Source organism: Scyliorhinus canicula, chromosome 6, assembly GCF_902713615.1.
Source record: "Scyliorhinus canicula chromosome 6, sScyCan1.1, whole genome shotgun sequence".
Lineage (NCBI taxonomy): Eukaryota > Metazoa > Chordata > Chondrichthyes > Carcharhiniformes > Scyliorhinidae > Scyliorhinus > Scyliorhinus canicula.
The window spans coordinates 209,448,489-209,466,644 of record NC_052151.1 but is presented as its reverse complement, the minus strand read 5'-3'; the positions used below and the strand labels follow the sequence as shown (position 1 = coordinate 209,466,644).

The following is an 18,156-nucleotide window of genomic DNA, read 5'->3' as shown; positions in this document are numbered from 1 at the left end:
CGAAAGGTGGTGCAGGCTCGATGGGCCAAATTGCCTACAACATGTGTAATTTCTTCCTGTTGGGTTAATATCAGGATAATACCGTCCAACCTTTCTTCAATCATCTGTTACAGTCTGTCCTGGTAGAATTTCATCAAGCTCTCAAGTTGGTGAGATAATTTCAATGATTGTGATATTTGGAGAAAAGTTGTGAACATTTCATTGTCAGCTCACTTTACGAATTGATGCTAAACTGAAGTTAGGGGAATACAGCAAAATGAGTCTCAGTACAATCAGAATATTGCATTGGTGAAACATCTAATTTTTCTGTCTCTTGGGAATGCACCCATTAGTCTAAAAGGTCACGATCGAGAAGGTTTAGTGTATTTTACCAGCAATTAGCTGGAGAAAATGGGAGACAACCAATTTGTAGCTGATTGTAAAAGACTGCAATTATTTTCCATTATTGTTACGTAACAAGGGAGTAGATGTTGATTTTGTGCCATCACGAAAATTAGTGATAGCCAGTCGGCAACTCACTTTATATCAATCAAATTTTGAAGCGAGTAACAATATTTTCTAGGTTCTAGGGTTATGTTTTTGGACCTCAACTTTTCACCAAATTAAAAATATATATATATTTTTACTGACCTGTTTTAGTTTGTACAGTTCAAAAATAGAAATTGCCAACGTGGTGTTGAAAAAGGAAACCCAAAAGCCCATAAGCTTGGGACAGGACACAACCAAAACCTGTGGCCCACTCGAATAGCGCTCACACCCATCCTCAACCCCCCCAAAGAAGCGACTCATTCTACCTCTGGTCAGGTGCGCCCTAAACACTACCTTAAGCTGGATCAAGCTCAGCCTCGCACACGTGGACAGGGCGATCACTCCATACCTCATCCTACAACACGGTCCCCAGCAACTCTTCCCACTTGGCTTTCACTCCCTCCATCGAGACGGAGTCTTCCACCAGAATCTACCCATATAGACACCGGATGTACTTCCCTCTTCCGACTCCGCCCATGAAAGGATCATCTGACCAAGGAAGTGGGAATGCCGGGAGCGTTCATCAACAAAATTTAATAGCTGAAAGTATCTAAACGAATCCGAGCCCAAACTTCCCTTTCAATTCCTCCAGGCTGGCAACCCGCCCATCACCTCCCCCTCTCCAGGAATAGATCACACAATCTCTCCAGCCCCTTCCCTTTCTAGACCCCAAATGTGGCATCTGGTCTCGCTTGTTCAAACAAGTGGTTAGCACAAATGGAGCCAGCCTCGATACTGATCCCAGTTTAAAATGTTGATGGAGTTGCCTCCATTTTTTTTTGTGTTTTATAAATTTAGAGTACCCAATTCATTTTTTTTCCAATTAAGGGGCAATTTAGCATTCAATCCACCTAGCCTGTACATCTTGGGGTTGTGGGGGCAAAGCCCACGCAAACACGAGGAGAATGTGCAAACTCCACACGGACAGTGACCCAGAGCCGGAATTGAACCTGAGACCCCGGCCCCATGAGGGAGTAATGCTAACCACTGCGCCACAGTGCTGCAATGTCTCAATATTTTTAAAGTGGAGACAACCACCAGGTTCGATGAATACTTCGCTGGTGCAAACGGAAAGAGAAGTCATCACCAGTGCACCCCAGACTCGACCCCCTGCACGGCCCAGACTCCATCTGCACCCAGGTGAACCCCGGGTCCCCACACCATTGCAACACCTCTGCATTAGCCGCCCAGTAATAAATAATAAATATTCAGGTTCCGCAGCACGAGTTCTCCCCCCCCCCCCCCACCCCCCCCCCCCCCCCCCCCCCCCCCCCCCCCCCCCCCCACAAACTATCTATCTCTCTGTAGAACAACTCTCCGAATCCTCTGATATTTGCCCGCCCTATGAAGGCCACTTTTAACCGTTTCACCTCCCTAAATGACTAGAGGTAGGTTCTTTACCCAGAGAGTAGTGGGGGCATGGAATGCACTGCTTGTGGAAGTAGTTGAGTCGGAAACATTAGGGACCTTCAAGCGGCTATTGGATAGGTACATGGATTACAGTAGAATGATGGGGTGTAGATTAATTTGTTCTTAATCCGGGACAAAAGTTCGGCACAACATCGTGGGCCGAAGGGCCTGTTCTATGGTGTTTTTTTCTATGTTCTGTATTCTAAAGAATGATAGGGAAGTAAGGCCGGAAGACATAGAAATAGAAACAGAAATCTGACAAAATGTTCATCTTAAATGACTGGACGCCACCCATAGGGACAAAGGAAGGTTGACCCATCTTTCAAATTTGACCTTATTCACCAGGCTGGTATAATTCAGCTTATGGAGCCGGGTCCAATCTTGAGCCACCTGGGCCCCCAGATACCGAAAGCTAGATCTGGCCAAGCAAAAAGGAAGTACGTCCAGACTGGCTCAAGTCCCCGGGGTGCCCACCGGAAATACTCACTCTTCTCCAGGTTTAATTTATCAGGAACCAAAGCTTTTCAATATCCTTATTCTGCCCTCCACAGAGAGCATCGGGTCCCCCATATATAACAAAAGATCATCGGCATACAGGGACAGCCTATGTTCCACTCCACACCTAACTATCCCTCTCCACTTCTCCATAGCCCTCATGACAATGGCCCAATTGCTAATGCAAACAGGAGGGGAGACATAGGACACACTTGCCTCGTCCCCCTGTGCAACTGAAAAAAACCCCAAACTCATGGTATTTGTACAAACACTTGCCAAAGGAGTCTTGCAGCAGCCGTACCCACGCCACAAACCTGGAACCCAACCCAAACGTCTCCAAACCCGCTGAGAAGTACCTTCACTCCACCCTATCAAACGCCTTTTCTGCATAATTATCTCCGGCTCTGGCCCGGCTGCTGGGGTAAAAACCACATTCAGCAGTCGCCGCACATTGGACGACAGTCATCGGCTCCTTACAAATCCTGTTTGGTCTTCCCAACTACCTCTGGGAGACAACCTCAATGCTAGAACAATGGATAAAAGCAAATTACTGCAGATACTGGAATCTCAATGCCAGAACCTTAGCTAATAGCTTCGCGTTTATGTTAAGCAGCGAAATAGGACGGTATAATCTGCATGATCCTTGTCCTTTTTCAGGAGAAGGGAGATGGATGCCTGCCCAGATCTTGCAGGAAGGGAACCCCAGGCCAAAGAGTCACTGAACATTCCCATCAGTAGCAGAACCAGCTGGCCTGCGAACGTCTTGTAAAATTCCACTGGGAACCCGTCAGGCACTGGTACCTTCCCTGTTTTCATGTCCTATCGCTGTTCGGACTGCCTCCAGACCCAACGGCACCTCCAGCCCTTCCCATATTTTCTCACCGAACCCGGCGAACTCCAGGCCCTCAAAAAACTCTGTCACCTCTGACTCTTCCTCTGGCACCTCCGACCTGTGAAGCCTCTAATAAAAGGTTCACTTGGACCACTGTCTGTGCGGAGTCTGCAAGTTCTCCCTGTGTCTGCGTGGGTTTCCTCCGGGTGCTCCGGTTTCCTCCTACAAGTCCCGAAAGACGTGCTTGTTTAGTGAATTGGACATTCTGAATTCTCTCTCTGTGTACCCGAACAGGAGTGTGGCGACTAGGGAATTTTCTCAGTAACTTCATTGCAGCGTTAATGTAAGCCTACTTGTGACAATAATAAAGATTATTATTAACTCGACATATTCATATATGGCTCTTGAAACCCGCCCGTAAAACCCCACATCCGCCAGAAGTCCCACATCCATCCCTCCATCCTGTCACTGCAACTGGCTCGCCTCCAGCACCTAAATTTACGAAATGCGGAGCAGGTCTGAGATGACTATAGCCGAGTATTCCGCCTTCCTCACCCCAGAAGGCAAGTCCTTCCCATCACAAAGTAATTTATACTGGAGTACACCTGGTGTACTGGGGAAAAAATAAAATCTTATTCCCAGGGTACATAAGCAGCCATGGGTCCACTCACTCTGCCTCCTCCATGAACGCCAAAGTTCCTTCGCCAAGGACCTTGCCTTAGATCAATCGGGTCGAGGATCTGAGACACAATTTCAATCATCTCCCCAAATTCAGTTGATGAGTATCTAGATCTGATATTGTGCGCAACACCACCTTGTAATCGTTACATCATCCCAATTTGGGGCATACCGGAAGACCACCGACCTACCCTCCAGTGTACTGTGACCATCACATATCTACCACCCTGATCAGCCACTACCCTCTCCGCTAGGAAGCGAACCCCCTTATTGATTAAAATCACCACACCCCAGGCCTTACTGTCAAAGCCAAGTGGAATACATCATTCATCAGCTTCCAAAGTCTGACCTAGGCCTGCACCTGGATATGGGCCTCCTATAAAAACACCACATCGGTCTTTAGATGCTTTAAGTGTGAGAAAACTCTCGGCCTTTTCACAGCTCCCCGCCATGCTCCACACATTCCAGGTATTTGGTATTGTCAGGGGTCTCTCACCCACCCTTACCCTGAATCAGCTATTGTCACCACGATGAGGCACCTCATCCTCATTATGAATTCCTGGGTCCCAGACCCACCTAAGATGTTCACCGGCCCCATTCAAAGGATGAGACAAATTAAATCCCCTGGTCACTGTTAGCTTTCTTCCCCCATCCCTCACCTCCCTCCCCAAACCTGTAACTCCTTCCCTCCTTTGGGCTCGCAGACTGCTTGCAACCAAGCTAACCCTCGCCTCCCACCATACTAGACTCATTGAAATTTCTCTGAACGGGTCAAAATTATTGCAGCCCCTCCCCCCACTCTGCTCACACTCACTAGCTTGCACCTGCTACCCGCACAGGGTCCCAACCCAAAAGACAACAGAAAACAAAACATAATCCCCCTCGCCTATCCTCCCTACATGGGGCCGGTTTAGCTCACTTGGCGAGGCAGTGATGCAAAGCAAGGCCAGCAGCACGGGTTCAATTCCTGAACCGGCTGAGGCTATGCACGGCACGGTAGCCCAGATGTTTCATAGCGCCAGGGTCCCAGATTCGATTCCCGCCTTGGGTCACTGTCTGTGCGGAGTCTGCACATTCTCCTCGTGTCTGCGTGGGTTTCCTCCGGGTGCTCCGGTTTCCTCCCAAAAGACGTGCTGTTAGGTAATTTGGGCATTCAGAATTCTCCCTCTGTGTACCTGAACAGGCGTTGGAATGTGGCGACTAGGGGCTTTTCACAGTAACTTCATTGCAGTGTTAAAGCCTACTTGTGACAATAAAGATTATTATATTATTATAAGGCCCTGCCTCCTCAACCTTGCCCCTCGCCTGAGGTGTGGTGATCCTCAGGTTAAAGCACCAACAGTCAGCTCTCCCCCTCAAAAGGGAAAGCAAGCCTATGGTCGTCTGGGGACTAAGGGCGACTTTACATTTACTTCCCTACACAGGTGCCCGAGCCCCAGCAACCTTACTGTTTTCCGTTTCCCTCTGGGGGCTACATGGTTCACATCGTATCATTTTAGTTACAACACCACTGCTTTGCCCCCCCCCCCCCCCCCCCCCCCCCCCCCCCCCGCCCCATACAGAAAGTGAAAAAGTAACACACAGTGCCAAAACGTCCCCAACAAACCCTTCGCCTCCTCCTCTTTAAAAGTCCCTTTCAACCCTCTTCAGTCGAATCAGTGAAGGCCTCCGCATTCTCCATTGGGTAGAATTAGTGATCCTTCAGCTCCATAGTGACTTGCAGTTACGCCGGGTACACCGCCCTGAACCCCACTCCTTTCGCCTTGTTAAAGGTTGTACGCCTCTTTGCTAGTTCGGCCCTGATGTCCTGATACATTAAAACTGGGTTTCCCTCCCAGTTGATGTTACGATTCTTCTTGGCCCACTCCAGGACTCACCCCTTCCTCTGAAAGCTGAGGAAACAGATTATCACCGCTCGTGGTGATTCGTTTGCCTGTGGCTTCTGCTGGAGTACCCAATGGGCCCTACTAACACTGGAGGGGTGAGTATTTCATTCCCCCCCCCCTCAACCAACCTGGAGAACATCTTTGAAAATTACTCCGATGGCCTCGGGCCCACCTCTCCTTCCGGTAGCCTCTTCCGGGTGGGTGAGAGACCCCTGACAATACCAAATACCTGGAATGTGTGGAGCCTGGCGGGGACCTGTGAAAAGGGCGAGACTAATTAGACGCAATGGAGGAGGCGGAGGCCTTCATTGATTCTCACACCTAAAGCATCTAAAGACCGATGTGGTGTTTTTATAGGAGACCCATATCTGGGTGCAGGCCTTGGCCAGACTTTGGAAGATGAGTGAATGAGGTATTCCACTAGGGCTTTGACAGTAAGGCGATTTTAATCAATAAGGAGGGTTCGCTTCCTAGCAGAGAGGGTAGTGGCTGATCAGGGTGGTAGATATCCTGAGGTTTGGTCGCCTCAAACCATTTTCCAGGTCATAGAATCCCTACAGTGCAGAAGGAGGCTATTTGACTCATTGAGTCTGCACCGACCCTGAGAGAGAAATACAGCACAGAACAGGCCCTTCGGCCCACGATGTTGTGCCGAACTTTTATCCTAGGTTAATCATAGAATTTTGGACACTAAGGGCAATTTATCATGGCCAATCCACCCAACCTGCACATCTTTGGACTGTGGGGGGTCGGGCTGGGGGGGTCGGGTCGGGGGGGTGGGGGGGGTCGGGTCGGGTCGGGGGGGTCGGGACTGGGGGGGTCGGGTCGGGTGTTCGGGTCTGGGAGGGGTCGGGGGGGGGGGGTCGGGTCGGGTCGGGGGGGGGGGGGGGGGGGTCGGGTCGGGGGCGGTCGGGTCGGGGGCGGGGGGGGGGGGGGTCGGTCGGGTCGGGGGCGGGGGGGGTCGGGTCGGGGGTGGGGGGGGGGTCGGGTCGGAGCGGGGGGGGGGGGGGGGGCGGAGTGACCTGGTATATGATCGGGACTCACCGATTGGCGGGCCGGTCTCTCTGTCGGCAGGTCTCTGACGCCGGTCACGCACTCGTTGATGGCGCCCCCTAGCACATGGTGCCCCGGGCGACTGCCCGAGTTGCCGGTACCTTGAGCCGGCCCTGCCAAGAACCCTACCGTTAACCCTGTATTCCGCATTCAGATTTGTCCTTCCAAAATGGACAACCTCACACTTGTCAGGGTTAAACTCCATCTGCCACTTCTCAGCCCAACTCTGCATCCTATCTATGTCTCTTTGAAGCCGACAACAGCCCTCCTCGCTATCCACAACTCCACCAATCTTCGTATCATCTGCAAATTTACTGACCCATCCTTCAACTCCCTGATCCAAGTCGTTAATAAAATCACAAACAGCAGAGGACCCAGAACTGATCCCTGTGGTATGCCACTGGTAACTGGGCTCCAGGCTGAATATTTGCCATCCACCACCAGTCTCTGTCTTCTATCGGTTAGCCAGTTCGTTATCCAACTGGCCAAACGTCCCACTATCGCATGCCTCCTTACTTTCTGCATAAGCCTACCATGGGGAACCTTATCAAATGCCTCCTAATCCCTTTCTTCACCACATCTACTGCTTTACCTTCATCCACATGCTTGGTCACATCCTCAAAGAAGTCAATAAGACTTGTAAGGCAAGACCTACCCCTCACAAATCCGTGCTGACTATCCCTAATCAAGCAGTGTATTTCCAGATGCTCAGAAATACTATCCCTCAGTACCCTTTCCATTACTTTGCCTGCCACCGAAGTAAGACTAACTGGCCTGTAATTCCCAGGGTTATCCCGATTCCCTTTTTTGAACAGGGGCACGACATTCGCCACTCTCCAATCCTCTGGTACCACCCCTGTTGACAGCGAGGACGAAAAGATCATTGCCAACAGCTCTGCAATTTCATTTCTTGCCTCCCATAGAATCCTTGGATATATCCCGTTAGGCCCGGGGGACTTGTCTATCCTCAAGTTTTTCAAAATGCCCAACACATCTTCCTTCCTAACAAGTATCTCCTCGAGCTTACCAGTCTGTTTCACACTGTCCTCTCCAACAATATGGCCCCTCTCGTTTGTAAATACTGAAGAAAAATACTTGTTCAAGACCTCTCCTATCTCTTCAGACTCAATACACAACCTCCCGCTACTGTCCTTGATCGGACCTACCCTCGCTCTAGTCATTCTCATATTTCTCACATATGTGTAAAAGGCCTTGGGGTTTTCCTTGATCCTATCCGCCAAAGATTTTTCATGTCCTCTCTTAGCTCTCCTAAACCCTTTCTTCAGTTCCCTCCTGGCTATCTTTGTATCCCTCCAGCGCCCTGTCTGAACCTTGTTTCCTCAGCCTTACATAAGTCTCCTTCTTCCTCTTAACAAGACATTCAACCTCTCCTGTCAACCATGGTTCCCTCACTCGACCATCTCTTCCCTGCCTGACAGGGACATACATATCAAAGACACGCAGTACCTGTTCCTTGAACAAGTTCCATATTTCACTTGCGTCCTTCCCTGACACAAAATAGCAAAAAGAGCCGTTCCTGTTCCATTCACCCAACTAATTCACATCTGTTTTGGTGAAGTTTACAATGTCACGTTCCAGAGTAATAATTCCTGCAGGGTCAGATTTATCTCAGACGTTGCTCTGATCCCATGACTAGGTTGGGTTTTGCCTGTGACAAAATGCTGATTTCCAGATTCTCGGTAAAGAACGCTAATCAGACAGTGTGAATATGTTTTCATTTACTGAGTAAACCTGTGTTTAATCTGAACTAAATTTATTTACAGAATATTAAAATATACTGAACACCAAATTGTTCAATAAGGTAAAATATCCAGTTAAATAGAAGTATATGGAGTGAGAAAGGAGGTTTCCACCCCGTTTACTGAATAGTGATTTCAGAAATGGAAAATTGACATCCATTCCACAGCTAATTCTGAGAATATATTTTGTCATGATAGCACAGTGGTTAGCACTGTTGCTTCACAGCTCCAGGGTCCCAGATTTGATTCCGGGCTTGGGTCACTGTCTGTGCAGAGTCTGCACGTTCTCCCCGTGTCTGCGTGGGTTTCCTCCAGGTGCTCTGGTTTCCTCCCACAAGTACCGAAAGACGTGTTGTTAGGTGAATTGCACATTCTGAATTCTCCCTCTGTGAACCCGAACAGGCGCTGGAATTTGGCGACTCGGGGATTTTCACAGTAACTTCATTGCAGTGAAAGCCTACTTGTGACACTAATAAAAGATTATTATTGTTCTTTTGATTGTGTCAGGAAGAAATTTCTTATCCGTGAAGAAGTGAATGTGTAAATTGATACTTTGTGCTCAATTTTTCTTCACGTGCCAAAAGCTATGTGCTCATTTGATTTTTGAAAAGTAATTTCATGTCAAATTGTCCCTTCACCAGCCTCACAAAAACACATCAGCTGGTCATTGTCACACTGCTGTTTTTTTGGGGCTTTGCCGTGTCTAAGTTAGCTCGGTGTGTTTCCCACATCACAACAGTGGCTACGTTGGCTTTAAGCGCTTCCAGGTCAGTTGTCACGAAAATCAGTACAGGAAGGCAAAGAACAAAGAACAAAGAAAATTACAGCACAGGAACAGGCCCTTCCGCCCTCCCAGCCTGCGCCGATCCAGATCCTTTATCTAAACCTGTCTCCTATTTTCCAAGGTCTACTTCCCTCTGTTCCGCCCATTCATATATCTGTCTAGATGCTTCTTAAATGATACTATCATGCCCACCTCTACCACCTCCGTTGGTAAAGCATTCCAGGCACCCACCACCCTCTGCGTAAAAAACTTTCCACGCACATCGCCCTTAAACTTTCCCCCTCTCACTTTGAAATCGTGACCCCCTTGTAACTGACACCCCTTTCATTTTCAGTCTTTCATTTTCTTGTTACAGTAAACAAGAAGCACAGAGCACCCGGCACTGTGGAACAGTAAGAAGTCTTATAACACCAGGTTAAAGTCCAACAGGTTTGTTTCAAACACGGAACAGATCAGGGAACATGGCCGGGAACAAGAAGGGGAAGGAAAAAATGTTAATGATAAACGAAATGTGATTCTTATCAACTACTTTACCTTAAATCCAAAGGTATTCTCTTTCCGTGCAGATTTTGCGATTTATATCACTGTTAGTTCATTGAGACCAAGCAGGTAAAATATGTTTGATTGTTTGCAAGTTAGAAACGGGGAATTTGTTCTGAGTCAGAGCTGGATTCTGTCTAAAAGTTGCCCCAGGGCTCTGGGTGGGTCTCAAACATTCAATTGCATCAGAACAGGGAGGGGCCTTTCTGCTGAAAACCAATCCGACCGGTTTGATCTTTCCTGTCACATCAACTGAACAAAGTCAGTTGTACATTTTATTTTCTCTGATTCCAGGGAGGTTGAATAAAACAGATGTATCTGTTAAAGGCTCACTTCCTCATTTACGTAGTTACTTTTTTGAACAAGATTTGCAATGGCGCCACCTTCCCTGTTGTTCATTTGAGTAGCTACTTTATGTGCAAGACGTTTTTGAATGTGGTAATTTTCTGCTTTTCGTTTGCTCCTGACCTGTGACTGGATTTTGGGTTTGGTAAACCTCCGGTAGCCAGCACTGTGTGAGGTCTGAATTGCTGAGCCCACACTGAGCAGTTTAAACTGTACTGGGTAACAAACATTTAGTGAGAGCTGGATTAAAAACTGACACCGCATTAAAATGGCGCATTGATAATGTCTGAAGTGTGAATTCTCAAAGACAGGAGCAGCCGTTCTGATGTTTATCCCAGAACCACTTACCGTGTCTGTGGAGAGACTGCTGCAGACCAGGAATGGATCGAAATCCCGGTTCTTAATCGTGGTTTGAGCCGACTCTCCAAGTCGCTGAATCCTTGCTGAGTTTTTCCAGCATTTGTATTTATTGCATCCTTGGTGCTGGGAAAATATCAGACCAAAGGAAATAAGCATTAGAATGGAAAACTAAACGGGAAAAACAAAACATAGAAATGATTCTTAACAGCTACAATACCTTAATCCCGCAAAGATTTTGTCCATTTATTTCTGTGATGAATAGTTACTGTGTTACTGTACCCTTATCATCATATACGTGATGCCTCTTTAAGACCGGGCTTGGAACCCTGGGGGACTCCGCCTCCGCCCACGAGGAAGTCGTATATGAGGGGCCGCTCGGTACACAGCACCCAGTAAGCACCCGTCTAGGCATCAGGCTAGTTCTCAACTTATTAAAGCCTTTTTTTACTGTTCTACTCTCTTGTGTCATTATTGAGGGTACTACAATTTCCGTACAGAGTTTGTACTGTAGTCAATTAGAAAACAGTTCCTGGTTTGATTTCATAACTTAGGAATTTGACCCAATTCTTGTTCCGAGTCCCGCCCTCGGTGTGAAAGCTGCTGTCATCCCTCAGAATCTATGGCGGTCCCTCCCTCCCCATCACCCTCCTTTCTCCTCTTTCCCCACCACCCCTCTTCCCTACCTCTCCCTTCTGTTGGTACAGAGGCGAGAGTATCTGGTCTCTCCAGCACAAAGTTTAGTGCTTGTACTGTTTGTTTTTGTACAACTGTATTGTTGCCGATTTTAATAATCAGAATATCCTACCCACCCCGCCTCCCCGTACATTGGCACAGAGGGGAGAGTACCCAGTTTCCCCAACGCAAAATTAGTGTTTGAACCATTTGGCCTTGTACAACTGTAATGGTTACTGTTTTTAATAAACATATTTATATGACGGTCCTGGCAGCCTTGGAAAGACGGCCAAGGGGAAGAAGGTGGTCCCGACTTCTTCCGTCGTAAGGAGGCATGAGATGAAAAAGGTCGTCAACCCTCTGTTTGAGAAGAGACCGAAAAACTTTGGGGTTGGTCAAGATATCCAGCCCAAGAGGGACCTGACGAGATGGCCATGATATGTCAGACTACAACGTCAGAGGACCATCCTGTACAAGCGTCTGAAGGTTCCTCCAGCAATTAACCAGTTTACCCAGGCCTTGGACAGGCAGACTGTGACCCAGCTCTTCAAGCTGGCCCGCAAATACAGACCCGAGACCAAACTGGAGAACAAGCAGAGGGCCCAGCTGAAGGCAGCTGGGAAGGCTGATCCCCAATAAAGAGGCCAGCAGTTGTCAGAGCACGTGTGAACACTGTCACCTCATTAGTGGAGAGTAAGAAAGTTCAGCTGGTGATTGTCGCACATGAAGTTGACCCCATTGAGTTGGTTGTGTTCCTGCCTGCTCTCTGCCGGAAGATGGGGGTTCCTTGTTACATCGTCAAAGGCAAAGCCAGGCCCAGATCAACCCAGAGGATAAGGGAGCGATGGCCAAGTTGATTGAGGCTGTGCAGATTAACTACAACGAGCGGTTTGATGAGATCCGTCGACATTGGGGCGGTGGGATTCTGGGCCCCCAAGTCTGTGGCTCGGATTGCAAAGCCGGAAAAGGCCAAGGCCAAGCAGCTGGCAACCAAACTGGGATAATTTCTTTCCCATCTACTTGCTGTATGTAAAAGTAAGTAAATTCCACCGCAGACATTCCTCATTTACTTAGAAAAGGGGACGGCAGCTGGTGATACAAAATCAAACCATTTTGACCATTTCCGTGCCACTTGAACTGTGAACAAAGCTGGTTGTTATTTTATCTTTGTTCTGAAGAAGAGTCAATTTGGGCTTGTAGCTTTAACTCTGTTTGTCTCTTCATAGATGCAGCCGACCTGCTAAGTTTTTCCAGAACTTTGTTTTTATTTTATCCCTCCTCCACTTTGTATGAATCTCTCACATGTTGTCAGAGGGTGGTGGTGGGGACCAGAAAGGGCGACCTGTACATCTTGGATCTGGACAACGGTCAGAAAGGGAGGTTGTGGGGAGCATCTGCAGTAGGATAGTTAGCCGTGTGGAGAAAGAGGTTAGATTCTGTCCAACGGTTCCTGAGCAGATTGTCAAAATCGTTTGGCAAAATGCCTCATCGCCAAAACGTTCAAACAAGCACCGACCTAGCTTGGCTGGTGGTGCAAAAAGTCGCCATTCTCTTCCTTCATGCCTTAAATTTCACCCACTCTCCACATTGCCCTTGGGAGACTGTTGTGGGGTAGAGACCCAGAGTCATCTCTTTCTGGAATGTGTCTTTGTAAAGAAGCTCTGGAGAGAGAGAGATGTAGTGTTTTTGTTGAGATTCATTGCAAGCAGCTCAGTGAAGCAGGACTCTTTGCTCTCCATGATGTTTCCAGAGAGATACACAATATTTATTAGTGTCACATTAACACTGCAATGAAGTTACTGTGAAAATCCCCTAATTGCCACATTCCGGCACCTGTTTGGGCACACAGAGGGGGAATTCAGAATGTTCCATTCACCTAACAAGCACGTCTTTCGGGAATTGTGTGAGGAAACCGGAGCGCTTGGAGGAAACCCACATAGACAGGGAGAACATGCAGACTCCGCACAGTCAGTGATCCAAGCGGGAATCAAAACCTGACGCTATGAAGCAACATTGCTAACTGAGATGGTGGTGTAGTGGTAATGTCATTGGACTAATGATCTGGAGGCCCAGGCTAATACCCATGGGGACATGGGTTCAAATCCTGCATGGGTTCGACCTTCACCTTTCGCGAGGCTGTGCTGTCAAGACTGGTCAATCGTGACCGAGGCGAGCTGCGGCTGGTCGTCGGTGGTTGCAGGCGATGGGTGGCCTGGTGAGGTTCCCAACGGGCAGCAGTCCTGGGGCGGGTAAGATGGCGGCGCCCACGGGCCACACGTGTTCCTGGGGCAGGCAAGATGGTGGCGCCCATTGGTTCTGAGGCAGGCAAGGTGGCAGCGGGTTGTGAGTAGAGCAAGATGGCGGCGCCCACAGGCGGCATGTGGTCCGAGGAGGAGAATATGGTGCCCGTGCCCCTGGCCGCACGTGGGGGATGCAGGGACAATAGCGGTGTTTGTGCGGGCCTGGGACACTGCAGCCAAATGTCCCTTCCTGCCACAAGCCCTGCAAAGCGCGCTCCGCGCCGGCCACGCTGCCGGGTGTGTTTTGACTGTCCGCAGAAGTAGCATCTGGGTGTCCTCAGGGTTGATTGGCTGCCACACGGCGCAAGCGTGGGGTTGGCTGGGGCAGTCGCTGATGGGATCCATGATGGGGTGGCCGTCGGCGGGATCCTCCCCTTCAAAGGGCCCATCCCCTCCACCAACCGTAATATATACTTTCTCACCGTCATCGATGAGTACTCCCGCTTCCCCTTCGCCGTCCCCTGCCCAACATGACCTCGGCCACTGTAATAAACGCACTGCACAGCATCTTCACACTGTTCGGTTTCCCTGCCTACGTCCACAGCGACCGGGGTACATCGTTCATGAGTGATGAGCTACGTCAGTGCCTGCTCAGCAAAGGCATCGCCTCGAGCAGAACTACGAGCTATAACCCGCAGGGAAACGGGCAGGTGGAGAGGGAGAACGCGACGGTATGGAAGGCCGTTCTTCTGGCCCTCAGGTCTAGAAGTCTCCCGACCCCCCGCTGGCAGGAGGTCCTCCCCGACGCCCTCCACTCCAGTAGATCACTCCTCTGCACAACCACGAACGAGACCCCTCACGACCGTTTGTTTGTCTTCCCCAGGAAGTCCATCTCCGGGGTCTTGCTTCCATCTTGGCTGACAACCTGTCCTTCTCCGGAGGCACATGAGGAGCCATAAGACCGACCCCCTGGTCGAGAGGGTCCAGCAGCTGCACGCCAACCCCCAGTACGTCTACATCCTGCACCAGGACGGACGGCAAGATACGGTCTCCCTACGAGACCTGGCGCCCGCTGGTTCCCCTGCCAACGTGCCCCCCTCTCCGCTGCCCACCTCCACTCCCAGCGCCCCGTTCACCCCCGTGTCTCCTGTATTGCCCCACACCGGAATTGCCGCCACCCACCACCCCCCTGCCTACCCCCACCCCCCAACCGTCTCCGACACGCCTGATTGAGGCTCAAGCTCCAGATATGGAAGTGGATTACATTTGTTGTCTTGTTTTAACCTTGCTGTCTGTACGTAATATTAAGGTTCTGAAATATATCTGTGATCATCAAGTAAAAAGATGTTAAAGGGTTGAGGGAATGGAATGAGAGCAGATCTCTGTATCTGTTAGTGCAGAGACAGCAAAGATGAGTGTGTAAAACCTTGTCAACTGAGACAATGGGCATTGGAATGTGAAAGAGCTGACTCAGGAGCACGAGAGGGAAGGAGATAAGGAAGTTGGACCTGATGGCCGGATAGGATAAGAAAACCGTTAGCAGCAGCAGTATTAGTGAACCGTGCTAATGATTATGTCATAGTAACCACCCTACCTCAGGATAATAATTCCATATAAGTACATGTTCTGGATCCTTGCCAAATCATTGGTGTATCTAGGAATTTAAGGGGACCACCTCTAAGCTGTGATTGTATAAAGGGACAGTCCGTACTCTGGGACTTTGGCACTTCTCGAAGGTGGTTCCCCGACTACTTAGAGATTTGACCCTGCCGTGAATAAACGAATATTCGTTACTAACGTGTTCGAGTGTTTTACTTCTGGACTGACGGACGGCTATGTGAAAGCGCAATTCACACAGACACAACGCCCTTGGAGTCACCACCTGCAACAACCGTGCCTGCCACACCACCAGAGCTGAGGAGGTCGAAGAGAACGATCCGCCCTCCAGATAGACTGAATATGTAATGACCTCACGTCACCCCCGCTGGACTTGATTTTTTAAATAGGGGGTGAATGTATTCATCTGATGCATGAGCTGTCTGTATGATACTGCAGCCTCTGACTTGGAAGTGGTGATATGCGCTACTTCCAGGTACTGTACTGTAACCCTAGTGGGCTCCGCCTCTGGCTCCGCCCTCACCGGGGCCATATATAGACCGGCCACCTGTGGGTGGCACTCATCTGTACAGCTGACTCTGGCTAGGCAAGTTCATGATTAATAAAGCCTAATGTTCACTCGCTCTCTCAGTCTCTCGGTGAATTGACGGTACATCAAAGGATTGGAGATTTGCTACACTTCACCTTGTCGTGGTTCACACTGCTGTCACAGTGACTGGTGGTGAATAAACTGAAGATTTGAGTTGATGGATGGGGTGCCAATCATGAGTGTTGCTTTATGCTGCATGGTACCGAGTTTCTTGAATATGTTGGAGCTGCAATCATCCTGGCAAGTGGAGAATATTTCATCACACTCCTGACTTGGGCTTTGCTGATGGTGGAAAGACTCCAATAAGACAGGAGGGTGATTTCCAGACCTATAAATTACCAGCCTCTGAATGGTTCTTGTAGCAACAGTAATCAGTAAACAGTAATGTTCAAATTTCTGTATAATGGTAACCCTTGGTGTGTTGATGGCCAATGATTCAGCAATGGAATGCTGTTGAATATCAAGAGAAGGTGATTAGACTTTCTTCCAGAAGATGATCATTACCTGGCACTAGTGTGGCATGAATGTTTCTTGTCATTTCTCAACTCAATCCTGAATGTTCCTGGGTCTTCCTCCATGCAGGCACAGACTATTTAATTATGTTTGAAGAGTTGCGAAAGGATCTTGACATTGAAAATCATAAGAAACAGGAACAGGAGTAGGTAATTCAGCCCATCAGGCCTGTTACACCATTCAATAGAATCATGGCTATTCTGCATACGGCCTCAATTCCACTTTCCTGCCTGTTCCCCAGCTCAATTCCTTGTTTAACTCAGCCATGAGTGTATTCAATGATCCAGTCTCCACTGTTCACTGAGAGTGAGAATTCTCGAGAAATTCCTCCTTCTCTCTGAAATGGGAGAACCCTTATTTTAAACTGTGCCCACGCGTTCCATATTCCTCCATGGTTGTAGCAAAGTTTCTCTACTTTTAAATTTCATCCCCTTTTTAATAAAGGCTAACATTCCATTTACTTTCCCAATTACTTGGTTTACCCGGATGCTAACTGTCTGTGATTCATGAAGAAGAACATCCCGATTCCTTCACACCACAACATTGAGTCTCTACATGTAAATCATTTCTGTCCTTCCCGCTAAAGTAAACAACCATACATTTCCCCAGGATGTAATGGTATTGTCACTGGACTGGTGATTCAGAGACCCAGAATAATACTCTGAGAACCCGGGTTGGAATCCTGCCGTGGCAGATCATTGAAATTGAATCCAATAAATATCTGGAGTCAAAAGTCCAATCATGACCATGAAACCATTGTCGATTGTCATACAAAACCCAGCTGATTCACGTTAGGGAAGAACATTTACAGTCTTGCCTACATGTGACTCCAGATCCACAGCAATGTAGTTGACTCTTAAATGCCCATCTGAAATGGCCTAGCAAGCCACTCAGTTGTATCAAACAACAAAAAGGAAACCGGGTGGATCACCCGGCATCGACCTAGGCACTGGAAACCACAAAGGCAAACCCAGTCCTGTCGACGCTGCAAAGTCTTCCTTGCCAACATCTGGGGGTTTGTGCCAAAATTGGGAGAGCTGTCTCACAGACTAGTCAACCAACAGTCTGACATAGTCTTATGAACAAAATCATATCCTACAGATAATGTCCCAGACACCACTATCACCATGTCCTGCCCCTCCAACAGGACAGACCCAGCAGAGGTGGCAGCACGGTGGTATACAGTTGGGAGGGAGTTGCCCTCAATATCAACTCCTGAAGTCTCATGGCTTCAGGTAAAACATGGACAAGGAAGCTTCCTACTGATTACAATGTACCGTCCACCCTCAGCTAATGAATCAGTACTCCTCTATGTTGAACACCTCAGCTAATAAATCAGTACTCCTCTAAATTGTTGTAGAAAGCACTGAGGGTAGCAACGGCATACAATGTACTCTGGGTGGGGGACTTAAATGCCAATCACCAAGAGTGGTTCGGTAGCACCACTCTTGACTGGGCTGGTCGAGTACTGAAGGACATAACTTCTACACTGGGTGTACCACAGGTTGTGAGGGAATCAACAAGAGGGGAAAACATACTAGACCTCATTCTCACCAACCTGCCTGCTGCAGATGCATCTGTCCATGACAGTATCAGTAGTAGCGACTACCGCACAGTCCTTGTGGAGACTGAGTCCAATCTTCACATTGAGGATACCGTCCATCATGTTGTGGCACTACCATATTGCTAAACTGTATAGATTCAGAACAGATTTAGCAACTCAGGACTGAGCATCCATGAGGCGCTATGGACCATTAGGTGCAGCAGAATTGTACTCAACCATAATTTGCAACCTCATGGCCCAGCATATCCTCCACTCTACCATTACCACCAAGCGTGAGGGTAAACCCTGGT

The 18,156-nt window shown here is 48.6% G+C and overlaps 1 protein-coding gene and 1 pseudogene across 2 annotated transcripts in view; one reads left to right on the top strand and one right to left on the bottom strand.

Annotated features, from left to right (window-relative positions):
* Positions 1 to 10,136, bottom strand: part of LOC119967848 (NACHT, LRR and PYD domains-containing protein 3-like) — a 55,764-nt gene extending 45,628 nt beyond the window's left edge. For both annotated transcript variants that reach the window (XM_038800895.1, XM_038800896.1), the window contains exon 1: positions 9,961 to 10,136. The gene's annotated coding sequence lies outside the window, so the exon portion shown is untranslated. The remainder of the gene's footprint in view (positions 1 to 9,960) is intronic.
* On the top strand, positions 5,785 to 12,347 carry LOC119967850 (annotated as a pseudogene).
* The last annotated feature ends 5,809 nt before the right edge of the window (positions 12,348 to 18,156 follow it).